At 40.3% G+C, this 20,737-nt stretch overlaps 1 protein-coding gene and 1 pseudogene across 8 annotated transcripts in view; one reads left to right on the top strand and one right to left on the bottom strand.

Moving 5' to 3' along the window:
• The window catches only part of DPP6 (dipeptidyl peptidase like 6), a 1,316,366-nt gene that overhangs the window by 914,822 nt on the left and 380,807 nt on the right, over positions 1-20,737 (bottom strand). The window lies entirely within an intron of this gene.
• LOC111759633 (U6 spliceosomal RNA) lies at positions 15,442-15,541 on the top strand (annotated as a pseudogene).

The following is a 20,737-nucleotide window of genomic DNA, read 5'->3' as shown; positions in this document are numbered from 1 at the left end:
CATTGTTGGTTAAGTTATTCCTGACTATTTGAGTTTTATCTATCATATATTATTTTCACCACTCTTTTGACATTTTTAGTGACTTTTATTGGTATAATCTTTATTTCTAGACTTTCTTCCAGGCCTCTCTCTCCTGTCTTTTCTTTTCAGACTCTAGCAAACCCTTTAGTATTTCCTGAAAATCTGGTCTCTTGTCTAGAAATTCTCTCAGTTTCTGTTTATCTGTGAATATTCTAATCTTGCCCTCATTTTTGAAAGACACTCTTGCTGGATATAAGATTCTTGGCTGGAAGTTTTCCTCTTGTAGTATCTTAAATATATCATATCACTATCTTCTTGCCTCCATTGTGTCTGGTGAGAAATTAGCACTTAATATTACTGGGTATCCCTTATATGTTATGCATTGCTTTTCTCTTGAAGTTCTCAGAATTCTCTCTGTCTTTGGTGTTTGAGATTCTGATGAGTATGTGTCTTGAAGTTGGTCTATTTGGATATTTTTGGATAGGAGTATGTTGTGCTTCTTGGAAATGTCCTTCAGTAGGGTTGGGAAATTTTCTACCCTATTTCTTCAAATATTCCTTCTGCCCCTTTTCCCTTCTCTTCTCCTTCTGGGACACCCATGACATATATGTTTGTATATCTTTTACTGTCATTTAGTTCCCTGAGACCTTGTTCAATTTTTTCCATTCTTTTCTTCATCTCTTCTTTTGTATGTTCACTTTCAGAGGCCATTTCTTCAAACTCACCAATCCTTTCTTTTGCCTCCTCAAATCCGGTATTATATGATTCAATGTCTTTTTAAAAAAAGAGTTATTTATTTATTTATTTCTCTCCCCTTCCCCCACCCCACCCCAGTTGTCTGTTCTCTGTGTCTATTTGCTGCATCTTCTTTGTCTGCTTCTGTTGTTGTCAGTGGCACGGGAATCTGCGTTTCTTTTTGTTGCGTCATCTTGTTGTGTCAGCTCTCCGTGTGGGTGGTGCCATTCTTGGGCAGGCTGCACTTTCTTTCACACTGGGCAGCTCTTCTTATGGGGCACACTCCTTGTGCGTGGGGCTCCCCTACGCGGGGGATACCCCTGTGTGGCACGGCACTCCTTGCGTGCATCAGCACTGTGCATGGGCCAGCTGCACACAGGTCAAGGAGGTCCAGGGTTTGAACTGTGGACCTCCCATGTGGTAGAGAGATGCCCTAACCACTGGGCCAAGTCCGCTTCCCCTAATGTCTTTTTTATTTCATTTATTGCACCCTTCGTTCCAGAAGATGTGCTATTTTTCTATGAATGCTTTCAAATTCTTCTTTGTCCTCATCTAATGTCTTCTTTATATCCTTAATCTCTTTAGTCATCTCATTGAATTTATTAAGAAGATTTGTTTGAACATCTGTGATTAGTTGTCTCAACTCCTTTATGTCATCTGGAGGCTTATCTTATTCCTTTAATTGGGACATATATTCCTGTTTCTTGGTTTGGATTGTAATTTTTTATTGGTGTCTTGGCATCTGGCTTACTAGAATTTTTATTCTGGGCACAGTGTTTCTTTTTAGTTTAGGGCCTTCTTTTTCCCTTTTTCTTTTTCCCTTTCTGGTTGTGCAGTATGAGCCAGGGATGTAGTAGGTACTATAAGCTGTGGAGGCTCAAGCTGTCATCGTTACCCCATGGACCGATGAAGCTTCTCTCAACTTTCTCCTTTTTCAGGGGTAGGGTCAGAGTCACAGTTGTGTGGAATAATCCAAGTCATGCAGACCTAGACTGTAGTTGCCCAGAGAGACTGATGAAGCTTTACATCCCTTTCTCCCCTGTCTGGAGTGGGGATAGAGCTGCAGGTGTGGGCAGCTATCTATGCAGTGCAGGTCCAAGATGACCACAGTTGCCCCAGTAGACCTCAGATTATTCCATCTGTGGCACCTGCAATTACCTGGATAGGCTGGTGCAGGGCTCACCAGTCTTCTCCCTGCCAGAGGTGCACTGAAGCCTAGCCTATGGCTCAGGTCAATCTGGGTGAAAGAAACTGGTTTCTACTGTCACTGTGATTTTCAGTCAGCCCGGCTTTCCCTCATGCTGGCGGTGGTGTCAAAATGGTGACCACTGGCCTCTTTCCAACTCGGACAGAGTCACACCCAGCTGTTTCTAGGGTTATACCTTAGTCAACTGAGTCTACTAATCAGTAGCCAAAATCAGTGGCCAACTATCTCCTCCTTGCCTGTTTTTGGGAAATGGAACTTCCAGTTCCAGCCACAGACTAGCTCCTGGGGTGGCTTAGGGCCCCAGAGTATGATGATCACCAGCCCCCACAGCTTGGTTGGTAATTTCCCAGAGAGGCTGGCACAGGTTACCCAGCTTTCTCCCTGCTGGAGATGGGGTTGGGGCTTAGGCTAGAGCTGCAATCTGATCTGGATGGAAAGAAGCCAGTCCCTACCCATGCTGTGATTTTTAGTCCTCTCCACTTCCCTTCATGCCAGGCGTGGAGTTAAGATGTTGGCTACCAGCTTCTTTCTGACTTGGACAGGCTCAAACTTTAGCTGTTCTTAGGATTATACTCTAGCCTGCTGAAGCTACTCATCAGTAGCTGAAGTTCATGTCCAACTGTCTCTTCCTTCCCCGTTTTGGGAAGTGAAGCTTTCAATTCCAGCCATGGAACAACTCCCAAGGCAGCTTGTGCCTCCTGTGGAAGATGGGCACCAGCCTCCATGGCATGGCACACTCTACTTATGAATCTTATCTGCAGATGGGCAGTCTTCTCCTTCCATTCCTTAAGTATGTCATAGGATGCTCTTCTGGTCTCCTGAAGGCCCCAAACAGGTGCTTCAGAAAGCTCCAAATAGGTCTGGGTGTTTACTAACTGCCCTGTAGCAGGAGCTGACTCTAGGAGCTCCTCCACTATCTTGCTGGTAGTTAATCCCGTTAATTTTGAATAGGTGTATTACCCCAGGTCCTCAACAGTACATCCATTATTGTTCTTATAATCAGCAATTAGTCCTTTTTTTATAAAAATTCTGTGGATGGGTGGGAGTGGTATGATTTTAGAGATGATATGATTTTATAGTGCATATATGTCACTATACAGGGATATCAGTAATGAAAATATTAGAACAAAAGAAATTAGAAGCAAAGATAAGTGAACAAGGGTTATTTACCATGGGATAGAGAAGGAGGAGGTATTATAATCATTCATCAATGTGCACAGATAGATGTTTTATCCTAAGGAAGACACTAAAATAATATGAATTTCTTTCTTTACTTTCAAGCTGAGGGGACAATTTGAGAGAAAAGAAAACATATACACATATAAAAATTAAGTGACCAGCAAATAGGCAAAGCTGTGGCTGAATAAGTGGTTCTGATAGAAGCCAAGGAGTTTGTGAAAGGAGTGGCCTCAACAGTGTGGCCACACATCTGCAAGGGTCATGGAAACCACACAACTTGTGCTGGGTCCTAAAGCTTAGGTAGGGAGGCTCAAATCATTGCCAACCTGGGGTTGCGAGGGTAGCTTCATCTTTGAAGTTCCAGTGCTTAGAAAAATATGGAGGAAGCAGGAAATATATAGTAAATGTTTACTGAATGAGTGCGTGAACAAACGAAAAAGTAGAGAGGTAGGAGCAAAAAGTATTAACATTCGTCATATAAGTCTCCCAAACAATCCTAATTATGAAATCTAAAGAGATTTTTTACCTCACATTTCTTGCCTTTGTTATAACATTAAATGTTATTGGCCACTCTCTTATGTGATGTGCTTTTTTCCCCTTTGTTCTTACATTTTTCCTTCTAAATGTCTTACTTTGTTTATCCCTTCTCTTTACCTTATTTGGGATTATATGTGTTTGCAGAAAGAAAGAAAGAAGAAAGGAAGGAAGGAAAAAAATCAAGGGAGGAAAGAAGAGAGAGTTTGGAAAAAGACAAAAACCCAAATATTTACTAAGCTCTAGTTAGGTAATAATACAATAGATGACTCGCCCATTCTCTTTGGAATCTTACTGGACTATGTAGAAAACTGAACTGAACAGACAATTATAAAAATAAGCACAGGATGCTATTCAAGTGCAAAGTATTAACAACTCACCTGAATTTGAAATACCAGAGGAAGCTTTCCAGAAAACAACACCCAAGCTAAGACCTAAGATGGGCAGGATGTGCGTGTGATGGGATGGGGGGCAGTGTTCAGCTAAGCAGTCAGTGAGTTTAAAGAGCCAGAGACAAGAGACTGCTGAAGGGGTGCCAAGGCAAAAGGGATAGGCACACAACTGACTAGAATACAATGAGACATGCTATAAAAACTATGAATACAGTGCTTTGAAATTACAAAGAATGGGAGAATATATTCACGGGTGGTGAAGGAAGGGTAGAGCAAATGGTGGGAACAAAATAAGGGCCATGCAGGTTTCACAGCAGAAATTATTCAAGGTGTTGAAGAGTCGCTGATTTTATTGTCAGTTAGCGAATGGAAAAGGGGAAGTTCATTTTAGACAAATCACATAATTATAAGCAAAGAAACAAAGGCATTGGATTGCTTCACTCTGAACTGAAATTCTGTTGCATGAACTCTTGAGTTAAACGGTGGACATGGTTAATGATGAGGCAGCAAAGGAGTGTTGGAACAAGATAGAGAACCATTATGACAATCATTCTAAGGGAGAGTGAAGTTTATTTTGTGAGCAATGAGGAGCCAGTACAAGTGCCAAATAAAAGTGCCATGCTCTGACTGGAGTTACGTGGAAAGGGATGGTGGAAAGAAAGACTTGAAGGGAAGAGAGGAAGTGGCATTTGGGAGGTCTTAGCAACAGGTCAGGATGAAATGGGTCCTGGGTACCAGAGAGGAAGGAGGTACCATTCTCCCAGACAGGAAACACAGCAAGAGTAGAGATTTGTGTATGACATTGTGGAGAGGGAGCATAAATAACGAAGGGAGGCAGTTCATTTGAGAAATGTGGTATATAAGGCAAAGAGAAAAACAAACCTGCTATTCAGAAACCAGGGAGTGATGAGGACTTAAGAGTAGGAAACAGGCAAAATCTAGATAAGCAGACTGTCTTAAATTATATGTAATGACATTGTAATCTAGAGAGTCATAACTGTTGGCCTTTTTTCAGTGGGTATTCTAAGGGATTTTCCTAGATTCTATGGCAAGGCTTTCCTTACAGAGTTGATAGAAAAATAGCTGATGTGGGAGGGGGGTGGGGTATAGGGTATATGGGAACCTCTTAAATTTTTTAATGTAACATTTTTTGTGATCTATGTATCTTTAATAAAAGACAATGAAAAAATAAATTAAAAATAGCAATTCTAGTAAATAAATTAAAAAAATAGCAATTCTAGTAAAAATTCCACTTCTTTTCTGGAAATTGATTTCAGTCTAATCTAGTTTAATTTAGCATAAACCTTTTCCCTGAACCTCAGACTTAGACATTCCTTTGAATATCCAATGGTATCTCAGATTTTACAGTCCCAACCTGGCAATTCCATGCTTCAGGGGTACAGGCAAAAACTTTTGCATCATGTTTAACTCTTATCTTCCCTTATATCCCAGACCTAGTCTGTCAGCAAATCTTGACAAGGCTACTTTCAAAATATAACCAGAATCTGGTCATGTTCTACATTTCCACTCCTATGACCTGGTCTAAGCAACCGCCCTGTCTTGTCTAATTTATTGAAATGGATTTCTAACCAGCCACCTCTTCTCACAGTATACCAGAGAGAATATGACTCTTATCTGACCTTCGAGCAGCTGCCCTAGTCATTCAGAGTTAAAGCCAAAGTCCTGAAAGAGTGGCTGACAATTTGGGTTCATGGTAGGTTTCTCCTCATGTCCCAGACCTTTTCTCCAGCCACAGTGGGCTTATTGATGCCCTTTAGACACACCAGGTCCTACCTGCCTCAGGGCCTTTACTCTAGCTTTTATTGATACTTGAATTGCTCTTCCCCCCAGCTAGTCCATGGTTTACTCCCTCACCTCATTTAGCTTTTTGCACAAATGTCCGTCTCTCAGTGTGGTTTCCCCAACCACAATTTTTATCATTTTAAGCCATTATCACCCAACCCTCTACATCCATTCCCTGCTTTATTTATTCCCTTGCAACTTATCACCATCTAACATGGAATGCTTTTCACTGATTTATCTTGTTGTTTCCTTGTGTCTCCTCCTACTTGAATACAGACTCAATGAAGGCAAGGGATTTTGTCCTTTCTGTTCACAATGCTTAAAATAGTGTCTGGCACCTGGTATGGAATTTGCATTCAATCAATATTCACTGAATGAATGACATGAAGAACATCTTTAATTTAATTTCTAATATAAATTGGTATTACTATAATTCTATATAAAGGTTGGATAATGAGTAGATTAACTCCTATTCTTCTCTGAGTCAAATGAGGCCCTGTCCTTAAATGAGGCAAACTTCCCATTTTATTTTGCTAGATTTACATTTTCACTCTGTATAAAATCTGTGTGTATGTTTTACTATTCTCCCTAAAAATCAAATTGTATTAGTATATGAGCACAAGTGTTGACGTGATTGTAAAACACATCTAAAGGCTGTTTACAGCTTCTGCTTGTATGACCCTCTTGGCTGGCATGATTTACGTTTAGAGGGTAGAAATTTTATGGGGCAAGAACAGGCTTAGACTCTTGTTTTATTCTTTAGAAGTGGACATTTACTAGTGTAAGTATTATTATCAATTCCCTACAAGGAAAGGTTAAAGAACTATCTATCACTGCCAAATGAAGCAGCAGTAATGGCAGCTCCCATGATAGAGGCATTCTTCTCCTTGAGTTGGATTCTAAAATGCAGGTGAACTCCTGACATTTACTGTCCTTCTACTGTCAGCTCCTTAAAGAGGGAGGGCAATTCAATCTGTGGCAAGCTGAGCCAACCACTGGGAGCTAAACATTAAAAGCAAGTGGTAGGACAAGTCCCCTTTTTGGGATATTGACAGGGCCATTGTCTATATTTACTTCTGAGAGACTCTTACATGGCTCTGTTAAAGAACAGAGATACCTGTGCCTCTAATTACCTGCCTAAGCTTGAGTCCCACTTAACTGAATGACCTGAACCTTTGGGGTGATTTTAAAAACATGACCATGAATACTTTAATGTCTTTTTCTTCAAGAGGTAGAGGTTTGCTGTGGGCTGGAATTTGCTACTTGCTTCTAATGAGTAGAGTTAAGTGGAAATGATGGCGAATAGATCATGAAAAGGAAATATGACTTCTCTTTCAGTTGGTCTTGTGCACTCTCTCTCTCTGATCACTCACTCTGGAGGAAGTCAGATGTCCCAACATGAGGAAAGGCTCCCGTGGCAAGGAACTGAGGTGTCTGAGAATGAACTTGGGAGTAGATCCGATGGCCTCAGTCAAGCCTTCAGACGATTATGCCCCAGTCAGCATCTGGACTATAACCTCATGAGAGAACCTGAGCCAGAAACTCCCACCTGAGTCACTTTTGAATTCCTGCCCCACAGAAACTGTGAGTGCATAAATATTGGTTGTTTTAAGCCACTAAGTTTTGGGGTAATTTGTTACATACCAATAGCTATCCAATTCAGTCTTCAAACGGGGATAATACTGTATTTTAAATACATCATGATTCTATTAAGCACAATCATCCTAGTACAAAGGAATTTGACTTGTTTATTAAACAAAGTTTTATATTTGAAAAATCACTGAACACTTCCTGTACCTAAAGCACCACGGTCAGCACTCTGGAGCTACAAAGTTGAATTAAAGTTGGTCCTACCCTCCAGGAGCTTATCATGTATTAGAAGAGAGGAGATGTGGCCTGCACATAGTTCTATCTGAATAAATGACTGCAGTTATCAATGCTGCTTTTGTGGTTGTTGTCAGACATAGCCCTTCTCTCAGATGGTACACCAAAGTAGACCTTCGCGGGTACTTAAACGGATGGAGACTTTTTGGCATCTGGTAGGTGTCTGAGTAGCTGGTTGGCCAGAAGCGTGACTGGCTGAATCCCGGTAAATCCAGGTGAAAGTGAACTGTGGAAGTCTGGAAGAACAGACCTGGAACTGAACCAAGTGAAGGGAAGTGAATGGTTCACATTGCAAGGGAAATTAGCAAGATGTTAAAAGGCCAGCAGGAGAAGACTTCACTTTATTTAGAGCAAGACATACAATGTGGAGGCATGTAGTTGTGATTGACTTAATAAATTCTAGGTCTTTCCCATCAAGTCAAGCTAAGGAACTATAAAAACCTAACACAACAGTTGGTCTCTCCTTTTGGTATTTGACCTGTTTCCCAAGCCAGTCTTTCAAGAAAACCATAATTTCTAATACTTTTTAAAAGTTATGACTTCTTGATTTTTTGTTATAAATGATGCTAATAGAACATAGAAAGAATAAAGTAGAAATTATTAATCACAATTTCACATCCATAGTATGGTCACTATGCTATTTTTATTCCTAGGATTATTAATTTATTATTCATAATATTTGGACTCTGTATCTAGTTTTAGATTTTATTTTTCTACTTCCTTCACATAACATTGTATAAAGAGATTTTCTCATATAATCAACACACTTCAAACAATGCCACTAAGGATAACATAATATTTTATTATATGGACATATCACAAATGCCAATTGCAGGTTACAGAATTTTAATTTATAATTCAACAAGCATAAATAGAATTACTTGTCTCATAGCTTCTCACCTACATTAATGATTTCATTTTGCCAATTTACTTAATAGCCATATTATCATCCGTATGTAAATATCCACTATTGATATTCAATTCTTATTTTCTAGACCTGGAATTTCTGAGTTGAAAATTGGAGAAATTTTCAAGTCACTCAATATCTCTGAGAAATTTTTCATATCTGTTAAAAAGTGGATATGAAATTATTTGCAAATTTTCACTGAATACATGCTATTGAATTCTTATCATGGTATCTAAATCTTTGTGCACATAAAATGGCAGCATGAAGACTTGACCCAAATCCTGTTCATTTCTACTACATTCAAGCGTCATGTTGTTCCAATTGATAGAAGTCAATAAAAGTCTTTTTAAAGGTTAAACAGATAACCTCGCAAGTCAGTATGACTCAAACCATTATTTGAGCAATAAAGGCAGCACTGAGCCACATCATACATCAGCTCTCATTTGTTCCCCAATGACAAGACTTTTAAAAGATGAGCTAAAATCAGGCTTCTTACCCCTCCTTACCCTGCCTGCAGTCATTTGGGAATTAGCTCTCAGAATCCGGAAGGATTGTATACATTGCTAGTGTGAATGACAAGCTGATGGCCCCAATCTCCCTCACCAATCTGCCTAGACAAGCTCTCCTTCATTATTGATCTCCCTTCTCTGCTACTTACACCCTACACTCACCACTATGGCTTGCCTAGCATATTGCCAGATGTTGACTGAGAAAAACGGTAAAGTCTGAGCTGCTGCTAATCAACAAAGGAATCTCAGGACCATGTGAATATTGTCTTCTAGGAAAAATCAGAAAAACAGCAATGACTTTGTGAAGTATTCATAATTTCCCTCAAACTAGTCTCTCTTGCTTTGGCCCTTGTCAATTTGGATGATTTCCTGGAAGAGCAGGGTACTACCCAGGTGCCAGGAATTCCTTTTTCCACTTCTATTCTACTCTAATATGTATAATTATGTTGGAATTAGGAAAAATCATATTATTTAAGATCAAGTGGCTACTTGCTTTGATTCTACAGAGGCAGAGATACAGTGGAGAGATCCAACATAAAAATACTGAGTGAGCCCCTCTCATTTGGGATATATTCTTTCAATTTAGAGTTTGTCCTCATTCCTGTCAAATGGTTATTTAAAAGTCTCAAATTTCTGCCAAATATCGAAGATATATCCCATACCCTTGAGAAGCTTGTAAGTATGGACCTTGAATCTTGACAGGCTCCACCATTACTAACTCTGATTTTGAATGTATTATTTAAGCTTTTTTGGTATTTTTGGTCTCATCTCCTACAAATTTGGATCATAGAAGTTATCTCATACACTTGCAGAAAAAGTAAATTAGTATATAAAGCATCTAGTGTCATGCCTGACACATTAAATGCTAGTTTTCCTCTCCAAATGCAATGAAATGATAGACACCAAATACGCCTAGACAATGATTGTCCTGTGCCAGGATGATAGTACAGACAGCTTGCTCTCAGTTGGAAGTGAAAGAGCTTAAAAAATAGATTCAGGAAGGAAATGGGCATTGAAATTCTGGTGAGATATAGACAGACCAATGAGAAGTAAGGAGTGGAGAGGAAGGCAAGGAGAAGAGACAAGTCCTCTTTCAAGGAGAAAGAGGATGTTATTGAAATAAGTTAGCTGCCAGGAGTAATTATTGAAATTATTGAGCAAATTGTTGTGTAGGATATCACATTCACAATTTCTGTCACTAAGTCACTTCTTTTTTTTTTTTTTTTTTTTTTTGGTTAGTAGTAATATTTTTTTTTTTTTAATTTTTTTTTTATTGACTTTGTAATAATATTACATTAAAAATATATATGTGAGGTCCCATTCAACCCCACCCCCCCACCCCCCCTCTCCCCCCCCCCAACAACACTCGTTCCCATCATCCTGACACATCCATTGGATTTGGTAAGTACATCTTTGGGCACCTCTGCACCTCATATACATTGGTTCACATCATGGCCCATACTCTCCTCTATTCCATCATGTAGGCCCTGTGAGGATTTACAATGTCCGGTGATTACCTCTGAAGCACCATCCAGGGCAGCTCCATGTCCCGAAGACGCCTCCACCTCTCATCTCTTCCTGCCTTTCCCCATACCCTTTGTCCATTATGTCCACTTTTCCCAATCCAATGCCACCTCTTCTATGTGGACACTGGTTTGGTTGTGTCCATTGCACCTTTATGTCAAGAGGAGGCTCAGATTCCACCTGGATGCTGGATGCAATCCTCCCATTTTCAGTTGTAATCACTCTAGGCTCCATGGTGTGGTGGTTGTCCTTCTTCACCTCCATCTTAGCTGAGTGTGGTAAGTCCAATAAATCAGATTGTAGGTGCTGGAGTCTGTTGAGGCTCAGGATCTGGCTATCACATTGTCAGTCCAGAGATTCAAATCCCCTAAATATATCTTAAACCCCAACATTAACTGCACCTCCAGCACATTAGCATGAAAGTCTTATGAAGGGAGATCCCATCTGAGTCCAGATTCATCACACATAAACACCATTTCCAAAGAGGGGCCATCTGCCCTGGTAGTTAACCCCATCGGCCATGACCATAACTCCCATGGGTCTCTTTAGCCCTCAAAGGAACCAATATCTGGGGGTTGTATCTGCTTTATCTGTCTCTCTGCCTCTGCTCAGTTGTGCATGAGGGCAAACCTTCTGCCAGCCTCCAGACTCTTTTTTAGAAACTCGTAGCCATATAAACTCATTTCTCCTTTCCATTTCCCCCTTACTTTAGGTCAAACAGCATTTTAAAGTCATGGTATTTTATGTAGACATGGATATTCTGCTGATCCGCATTGAACCTTCCGTATAAGGTCATTTTCCAGTTGCATCATCAGTTGGTAGTTGATAGTGGTCCCTCGTTGCCAGGGAGGCTCATCCCCGGGTGTCATGTCCCACGCTGGGGGGAAGGCATTGCATTTACATGCTGAGTTTGGCTTCGAGACTGGCCACATTTGAGTAACATGAAGGCTGACAGAAGGAAATTCCCAGGCACAAAGTTGCTCTAGGCCTTGTTATTATTTTGGGTTTATCAGCTCACAAGCATAGTCATTAGTATCAGGGGCTCACTGTTGAACCCTCACTCCCTCCCGGTCCCCACCACTGTACCTGGGAGACTGTCGCTGCTCCCCTAGGGACCACGACAGAGCACCACTGGCCAGGAACCCAGTACCCCCCCTACTGTGGTTTTTAATTGTTGCCACTATGAGTATATCCAAACATTACCATGCACCCTGGACATATGTTCTGTACAGCTCCCTGTCAGTCATATATCACCTGTCATTGGTATCCCATACCAGTATCCCTCCATTGCCATTGTTGAAACACTCTGTGATCCAGAACTCCCCGAAATTTGAAGCCCAATATAATGTCATGGTCCCTTACTAGGGAATGGCATATAGCGATGAGTTTAAAGGATAGATAAAGAACTTGGATAAAGTTAGATAAAGAACTTAGATAAAGAATGTTGACTTGAAAAAATTCCACATCCTATTTTTTTCACTAAGTCACTTCTTAGCTGTACAGGCTATCAACAATAAGGTCACAGATCTTACTGCCTGAACTAATTGCTCATATGGCACTTACATTTTCTTTCTGATTGGGTGGCTAGCTGTTGGGTCATCAGAGAGTTGTACTTTCTATGGCAGGCTGCTGAAACCCCAGAATTCTTCACTGGGACACAAAGTCAAAGGGTCAGGTCCACAAACAGCTGGTCTACCACTCCACTCTGCTTCCCTGGGTGTGTGTGTGTGGGGGGTGAGAAATTAGGATTTTTCACCCTCCTCTGACCATTTCTCTCAGCCTTTTCTGAACCCCACACCCATTAGCTCATTATAAAAATAACTCAGATCATAGAACCCAAGTCTTTATTTCCAGATAACATGAGCAGAAACACACAGATTTTCTAAGAACTGAACAGAAAACCACTGATTATACATCACATCAAATTGGGAGAAATCATATATGGACAGAAAACTCTACCATGCCTGACTTCTCTTCCATAATAAGTAACTTGCCTGTACTGCAACAGCATTAAATTTCCCTTGAACAATCTGGCTGAATTGTATATTGATGGAAAAATCAATGCTTATGGATTTGTATTCTAAAGCATCCTAGGAAAGTTTGCACACTAACAGGCCCCCAGAATGATCTTGCATTATGATACAAATGTTCTATTGGTCAAGGAATCCTCCAGGGGGATACTGTGTATGTGTGTGTGTGTATAATTTTATACATTGAGTGATTTAAAATAGCTAGTCAACATTCTCATATCCAGAGTCTCCCTTTCCAGACTTGAAATTGCTTAGGAAAAATCTCATTCATTCATGTAAGCAGGGATGAAAGGAAATGCCCTTCACCAAAACATGGAAGGTATTTTAATATGAAACTGTAATGGGGAAAAAGGGGCTTGGAGTTAGGAGGTCTTACCTACCTATCTATGTGGACTTTGGCAAGTTACATCAAAAACTTGGGCTACAGTCTCCTCATCTATAAAATAAGGAGATTAAACAGTCATTTGTACCTCAATTTCCCCATCTGTAAAATACAGACATTGGTATCTAACAGAGAATTGCTGTGAGAACTTAATGAGAGCAATCTATACATAACATTTAGAACAATCTCTGGAACATACTAAGCTATAAATAATGGGTATGATGCTGATGATACTAATAGCTATTACGTGATTGTTACAGATAGAAGTAAAAAAATGATACTACTTGTGTATTAAAAGAAAAAATCTGTCCATGGCAAAATTGTGAAGGCAATACCTCACTTCCCCTTTTCCACTCACTTTTGCTCTCCTTTATGTTAATATCTCTTTGTCTTGGAGTTATCCAAAGATCCAAGCAGAGCCAGAATAGGGAAAACATGTCCTCTAAACTCATTTGTATTATCATGTCAAGAGTGTCAAACATTACACCTCCCAGTTATACTTGCATTTTCAAAGAGGCCTAAAGAGTGACAGAATATGTGATTTCCTAATGTGGGATCTGAAGCTCTATTAATGAGAAGCATTTTTTTTTCAGCATTAGAGACTTTGTCATATCCTCAAATTACAGCAGAAAGTTAATCAGCATCTTTACTGGGCCTGCGTGTGGAGTTTGAAAATACTGCAATACATGATTGAAAGAGACAGAAAATGAAGGGCATTTCCAGAAATTAACTTGTGTTATAGACTAGTCTATATGGAATAGTGGCCAAGCTGAGTTCTTGAGGAAGTTGAGAAGCACCCTAGAGAGAAAACAAAACAAAACAAAACAGGGAAGCAGATTTGGCTCAACTGACAGAGCATCTGCCTACCACATAGGAGGTCCAGGGTTCAAACCCAGGGCCTCCTGGCCTGTGTGTTAAGCTGGCCCATGTGCAGTGCTGATGTGCACAAGGAGTGTCATGCCATGCAGGGTTATCCCCCATGTAGGGGAGTCCCAAGTGCAAGGAGTGTGCCCCGCAAGGAGAGCCGCCCCACATGAAAAAAGTGCAGCCTGCCCAGGAATGGCACCGCACAGAGAGCTGATGCAGCAAGATGATGCAACAAAAAGAGGCACAGATTCCCAGTGCCACTGACAAGAATGCAAGCGGACACAGAAGAACACACAGCAAATGGACACAGAGAACAGACAAGGGGGGTGGCAGGGGAGAAATAAATAAACAAAACAAAGCAAACGTTTCCATTTCTAGAGAGTGACCAGCCAACTTGTTAACTATTTGGTTTCAGCAGGAAATAAGTGGTTAGAAAATTGAGAAGAGAAGGTGATTTAGTTAGCTAATGCTGCTGGGAGCAATATACCAGAAATGGATTGGCTTTTACAATGGGAATTTATTAGGTTAGATGCAGTTCTGAGGCTATGAAAGTGTCCAAATCAAAGCATCATCAGGGATTCTTGCTTCCTGAGCTGCAGGTGTGGGCGATCAGACACATGGTGGCATCCATTTGTCTCTTCCCTCTCCTCTTCACTGCCTTCAGCTTCTCAATGTTCTGACTGTGGCTTTTCTCTTTCCCAGATTCATCAACTTCTGGAAGCTTCTCTCTCTCTGCAGCTTTCTTTCTGTATAGCTATAAGCTTTTATTCCTCTGTTTATAAAGGACTCCAGTAAGAGGATTAAGATTCACCGTGGGTCAGGCCCTATTTAAGTGATTTAATCAAAAAGAAGTTCCCTTAACTGAATATAATCAAAAGGTCCCATCTACAATACATGCACAGGAATGGATTAGATTTAAGAACAGGATTTTCTGGGATCCACCCAGCTTCAAACTGTCACAGAAGTGTAGAAGTTGGACAAGAAGAGAGAGCTCAGTGCAAACCAAAGCACTTCCTTGGTATACTGTGAAGTGGTCCCAAAGCCCCATTTTTATATTTTCCAGTGTATTTTGGGATCTCTGGATCAGTTGACCTTGTTGACCTTGGATAACTTGGATACAGAATTGGACATGTTCCTGAGGTATGCCCTGGATTAGAAGGGTCAGAAAGATGTACTGTAGTACTCTGTCACATCTGTGTTGGCCACTCTGATTTTGCTTTGGTATATACCTTTCTGATGGTATGTTGGCCCAGGTGGTGCAGTTACAACCTTTGGCTTGTCCCATAGTTTCCACTGATATTTCAAAATGCCTTATCTGCCTTACTTTTAAGTTTGTAAAACTTTTGAAAAGAAAATAACTGGGCAGAGGATGAAGGAATTAGTTTGGATAGAGAAGAATGGTGGCTGTCGGTGGTGTATATTGATAGTGTGTTTCTGTGTGTGTGTGTGTAATTCACATGTGGGATTGCTACTTGCTTCAACAGATACTAAAATTGGCAGATATAGAAAAGATTAGCATAGCTCCTGCACAAGGGCAAGACAGATTCATGTAGTGCTTCATATTTTTGTAGAATACCAACTAATGAAGAAGGAGTAAATGGAGTTAGAAAAATTGCCCTTTGATACCCATTATAATAATTGACTCAGGGCAAGAATCATTAATGGGTGCTAAAACTAGAAGGTGAAAATCTGATGAAGAAAAAGATTAATATGGTTTCAAAAAATGTCCACACAAATTATTTGTTAATTCCAAAGGAAAAATAGCAACTTTACCATGGAAAAATCTGACATACACTACCTTAAACAAGAGATAAAAATTAATATCTCCAGAGGAACAAATCAACAGGATGGGCCTCCTGAAATGATGCATTGAGAAGGACACAATAATATAGTTTCTGTGGGATTCCAGCCAAAAATTGAATCAAGAGGAAACATCAGACAAATCACATTGGTGGGTATTCTACAGACTCACTTGCCTCTACTCCTCAAAACTATAAAGGTCATGAAAGAAACAAAGACCGAGGAAATGTTTCCGATGAAAGGAGACTAAAGAAATATAATAGCTAAATACAATGGGTGATCCTGAATTAGATTTGGAACAGGGGTAATAATACCTAATATACCAATGAAGCACTATGTATGATCATGGATTAAATAATAATATTGTATCAATGTTAAATATTCTCATTTTGATAATTTGTATTTTGGCTCTATAAGAAAATGCCATTTTCTTAGTAAATGCACAATTAAGTATCTACAGTGAAAAGGCATGATTTCTAAAACCCTCAAATTGAAGCAAGAGGATTGCATCCAGTATCCGTGTGGAATCTAAGCCCCCACTTGACATAGATGTGCAATGGACACAACCAACCCAATGTCCACAGAGAAAATGTGGCATTGGTGTGGGAAGGGTGGCCATGGTGGCTGCTGGGTGCGGGAATGGGAGGAAGAGATGAGATGGGGAGGCGTTTTCGGGACTTGCAGTTGTCCTGGGTGGTGCTTCACGGACAACTACGGGACATTGTAGATCCCCCCAGGGCCCACTGGATGGAACGTGGGAGAGTGTGGGCTACGATGTGGACCATTGACTATGGGGTGCAGCAATGCCCATAGATGTACTTACCAGGTGCAATGGATGTGTCATGATGATGGGAGAGAGTATTGCTGTGGGGGGAGTAGGGGGGTGGGGGCGGTGGGGTTGAATGGGACCTCATATTTTTTGAATGTAATATTTTTTAAAAAATGAATTAAAAAAAATAAAACCCTCAAATTGTTAAGGAAAAATGATTATACAGACACAAATACAGAAAATAATTAATAATTGTGGCAAAATGTAAAAAAATTCGTAATTTGGATAAAGGATGTAAGGAAGTTCCTTGTACTATTCTTGTAACTTTTCTATAAATTTGAAATTCTTTCAAAATAAAAAGTCCCAATACAAAATTAGAAGTGTAGGGTAGACAGATGGCAGAATTTGTGGAGAGCACCTTCCTCTTGTAAGGTACATTATAATTCCTATCCTTTATATCATGTCATGGACAAATAAATACACCACTCTGAAAATTGTTGAGAACCATCAGTGGTGAATCTAACATTCCAAGCCCCATCATGTCTACACATTCTAGATGAAACTTGACTTGAGACTTTTGTAAATTCCTATCTTTTTCGAACTTTGATCATTTATAAAGTTGCATAATTGTCAAAATGCTGAGGGATAGATGTCTAAATTACATCTTGTTGATTCAATTTTCTTCATCTGTCAAACAGGGATAATCATACTTGACCCACCTAACCATGAAGAATGGGGCAGGAACACTGTCCTACTTCCTGACACCATGTGGTAGAGGAGGGGAGGGGACGCAAGTGATGGGGACAAGCAGGGGGGTTCTTCACCTCAGTGTCTGTCTGATCTCCACTTGTGCCCCTTTCCTTCCCATGGGACCTGACTGGTGGCTCAGTTCATCCTCTTCCTGGCCCTCAAGTAAAATGGACAGTTGTAACGCTGGGAGGCAGTTTTCACAAATGCTTCTGACCCTACATGACACAACATACTCTCTGCTGAGTACAAATAAAAGAACACATTCTCTTCCTATGGGAAGCATTCCTTCTGTCAGAATAAACACAAATGTATTCAACTAAACCATAGAGAGTAAGCTATGAGAAATATACTCAGGAAGAAAATTTGACTGGAGTAGAAATATGTAAGGTCTTGAATACCAGACTGAGACTTTATTTGGTAAGCAGGGAGGAAATGCTGAAGGTTTCTAAGCAGAGAGAGGGAGAGGGTTCCTGTCTTCTCTGAGTTTCCACTGATTGAAAGCTTGATTTCTTTCTTTTGGATTCTCTGCAGCTTGGCTTGGTTCTTCTTGGAACCAAAGGGGTTCCCAATAAATACCATTTATTTCATTGTACTGAAATGAATTTTAAAAGCCACCTATTTAGAACTACAACCTATTATGGGAAAAGCCTAAGGAAACAGATTACATTTTAAAGGGAAGATGAATAAAAGCCAGGTATTAGAGTTAGCTTATTGCCAGTTCCACCTGCAGTTTCCAGTGGCCTAGACAGCCACTTTACCACTTAGCATCTCACCTTAAAAAATCAAAAGTAATTGTCCAAACTCTGTGGGAGGTTATGCCAACAGGTGCTTTTCTTTCAGTCAATGGAAAAATATATTCTGTGATACACAGGGATCTATATATAAAATAAATAACTTTCAAAGTTTAATTCTTCCTGTATTATATAACTAATATGGATCTGGACACAAACTAGATTTCATAATACTTCCCAATGTACATATCTCAATTAGCAATGGACCAATTAGCAGTGGATCCTAAAAGTTATCTGGATCCTTTGGCCCTTGTTGATAGACTATAGATATGCATCACATCTCACTGGAGCAGATATTAGTTGATTCATGGATTTGAATTTGCATCTCTTATCAGCATGACCTAGGGCAGACACCCTTTCTTCTCACCAACGATGAGGGTTCTGGCAGCTTGAGAATTGCACATTTGGGGAGAGAAAGGCTACCTACAAAATGTGTTTGCCACCCAGTGTCTTGCTCCAGTGACAATCATCCACAGAGCACCCACTTTCCCAAGGTGTATGACCTCAGGCCTCAATAAGTTGAGGAAGAAGATTGCAAAGACCTCCCTACTGCATCTTTACCGGCATGGATGTAGATGAGAGGAAAAGGACACTGTCTTTCTTATGGGGTTTACACCTAAACCCTCCGGTCTTAGTTACATTCCCTGATGAATAAAAAATATGGCCTTAGGGCAGTGGACTTGGCCCAGTGGTTAGGGCATCCGTCTACCACATGGGAGTTCCGTGGTTCAAACCCCGGGCCTCCTTGACCCATATGGAGCTGGCCCACGTGCAGTGCTGATGCGTGCAAGGAGTGCTGTGTCACGCAGGGGTGTCCTCCGCGTAGGGGAGCCCCATGCGCAAGGAGTGCGCCCTGTGAGGAGAGCCGCCCAGTGAGAAAGAAAGTGCAGCCTGCCCAGGAATGGCGCCGCACACACGGAGAGCTGACACAACAAGATGATGCAGCAAAAAGAAAAACAGACTCCCGGTGCCACTGACAACAACAGAAGTGGACAAAGAAGACGCAGCAAATAGACACAGAGAACAGACAACCGGGGTGAGGTGGGGGAGAGGGGGAAGGACAGAGAAATAAATAAATTAATTAATTAAAAAAAAAAGTTAAAAAAATACGGCCTTAAACTTATACTGAAAAATTATAAACCTTGAAGTAGGACAGGACCCTAGGACCTACCTAGTACCTGTGGTTCTTACCTTCAGGGTTATGGCATTTGATAACCATGCAATGCCTTGTAAGTAATTTCCTGCTAGTAATGACTAAAGTCTTGCTCTGTAAATAATTTGTTTAAAAAATAAATTGGAGAGCATTAAGGCTTATCCGATAATAGAATCACTCTCGTTTCCTTGCATTTCAATTGGATTTCTTGAGCAGGGTGGAGTTTCAGTGAGTGCATGAGAATGGCAAGACACTGTATTTTTCATGTAAATATGTCTATCATGCATATTGAGGCAGCAATTCAGCTGGAACCTACTGAGCGAGGTAGGAAGGAAATAAACGTGCACTGAGCACCAACTAAGGGTCAGGCACTGTCCTTGAGACTTGTTATTTGTTGTCTCATTTAGTATGCAAAATGATATTAAGAGACAGTTCTTACTATTGTGTCCCTTTACTGGGGGTGATCTTGAGAGGTCTCATGAGTTGCTCAAAGCCATATACCTGGAAAGTGACAGAATCAGGAATTAGGTGAAGTTTTACTGGTTCTAAAATTCATAGCTTTTCCATGACACCTCACTACTTCTATCTGTTGCAGGAATCCCTTCCACAGCACTTTCAAATAATTGGATATCAGTCTTTATTTGGACACCTCAAATAAAAGAAAAATTACAATTCTTGAAGATACCACATTCCATCTTTTAAATAGTACTGATAGAATGGTTGGGCTTCCTTTGAGCTAAAACAAGCTCTTTTTACAGTCCTTCCATTAGTCCAAGTCAAGCTCCCTGGATCTATTCCTGAGATATTCAATTTCTGTTTCCATAACATAGTCCTTGAATTGTTTGAGGGCAATGTTCCAGGATAAACAGTTTCCATTTTTTTAACCATTCCTTATGCCTCAAGGTTTCCAAGATCTTCAACCACTCTGGTGGGATATTCTATAGAGCATCACTGTCCAATAGTTCTTTCTGCAGTGAAGGCAATGTTCTATATCTGCAACGCCTAATAATCTAGCCACTACTCCCATGTAGCTATTAAGCATTTGAAATGAAGCTATTGTGACTGAGGAACTGAATTTTTAATTTCAGTTCATTATAATTAATTAAAACTTAAATAGCTGTATGTGTATATTGGACAGCACTACTATAGAGTTCCCCAGGAATGTACAAATTTCTCTTATCAATGTGACTCCTGGACCAGGACATAGATAGTCACTAAATGTGTGTTAATGTAGACTGACACTGCCTTAGCTTTCCTAGTGGCCATGTTACCCCAGTAACATATCTTGCACTTAGAGTCCATTAAAAACTGTAAGACTTTTACACGTCTGAGGCTGTAAAGTTACATAGCTCCTCTTCTTTTCTTATCTTCCTGAGACAACATCTTCAGGGCTTCAAACAGGGCTTAAATAAAGAAAATACCTGGTGCAAGTGAGGACAGTTGATTTCTAATTTACCTCAGTGGGTAGAGATTGGAATTCCCACAAGTCGTCCTCGTTTT

The sequence above is a fragment of the Dasypus novemcinctus genome, chromosome 5, assembly GCF_030445035.2.
Source record: "Dasypus novemcinctus isolate mDasNov1 chromosome 5, mDasNov1.1.hap2, whole genome shotgun sequence".
NCBI lineage: Eukaryota > Metazoa > Chordata > Mammalia > Cingulata > Dasypodidae > Dasypus > Dasypus novemcinctus.
Note: the sequence above shows the minus strand (reverse complement) of the source record. Positions and strands in the feature narration are given on the sequence as shown.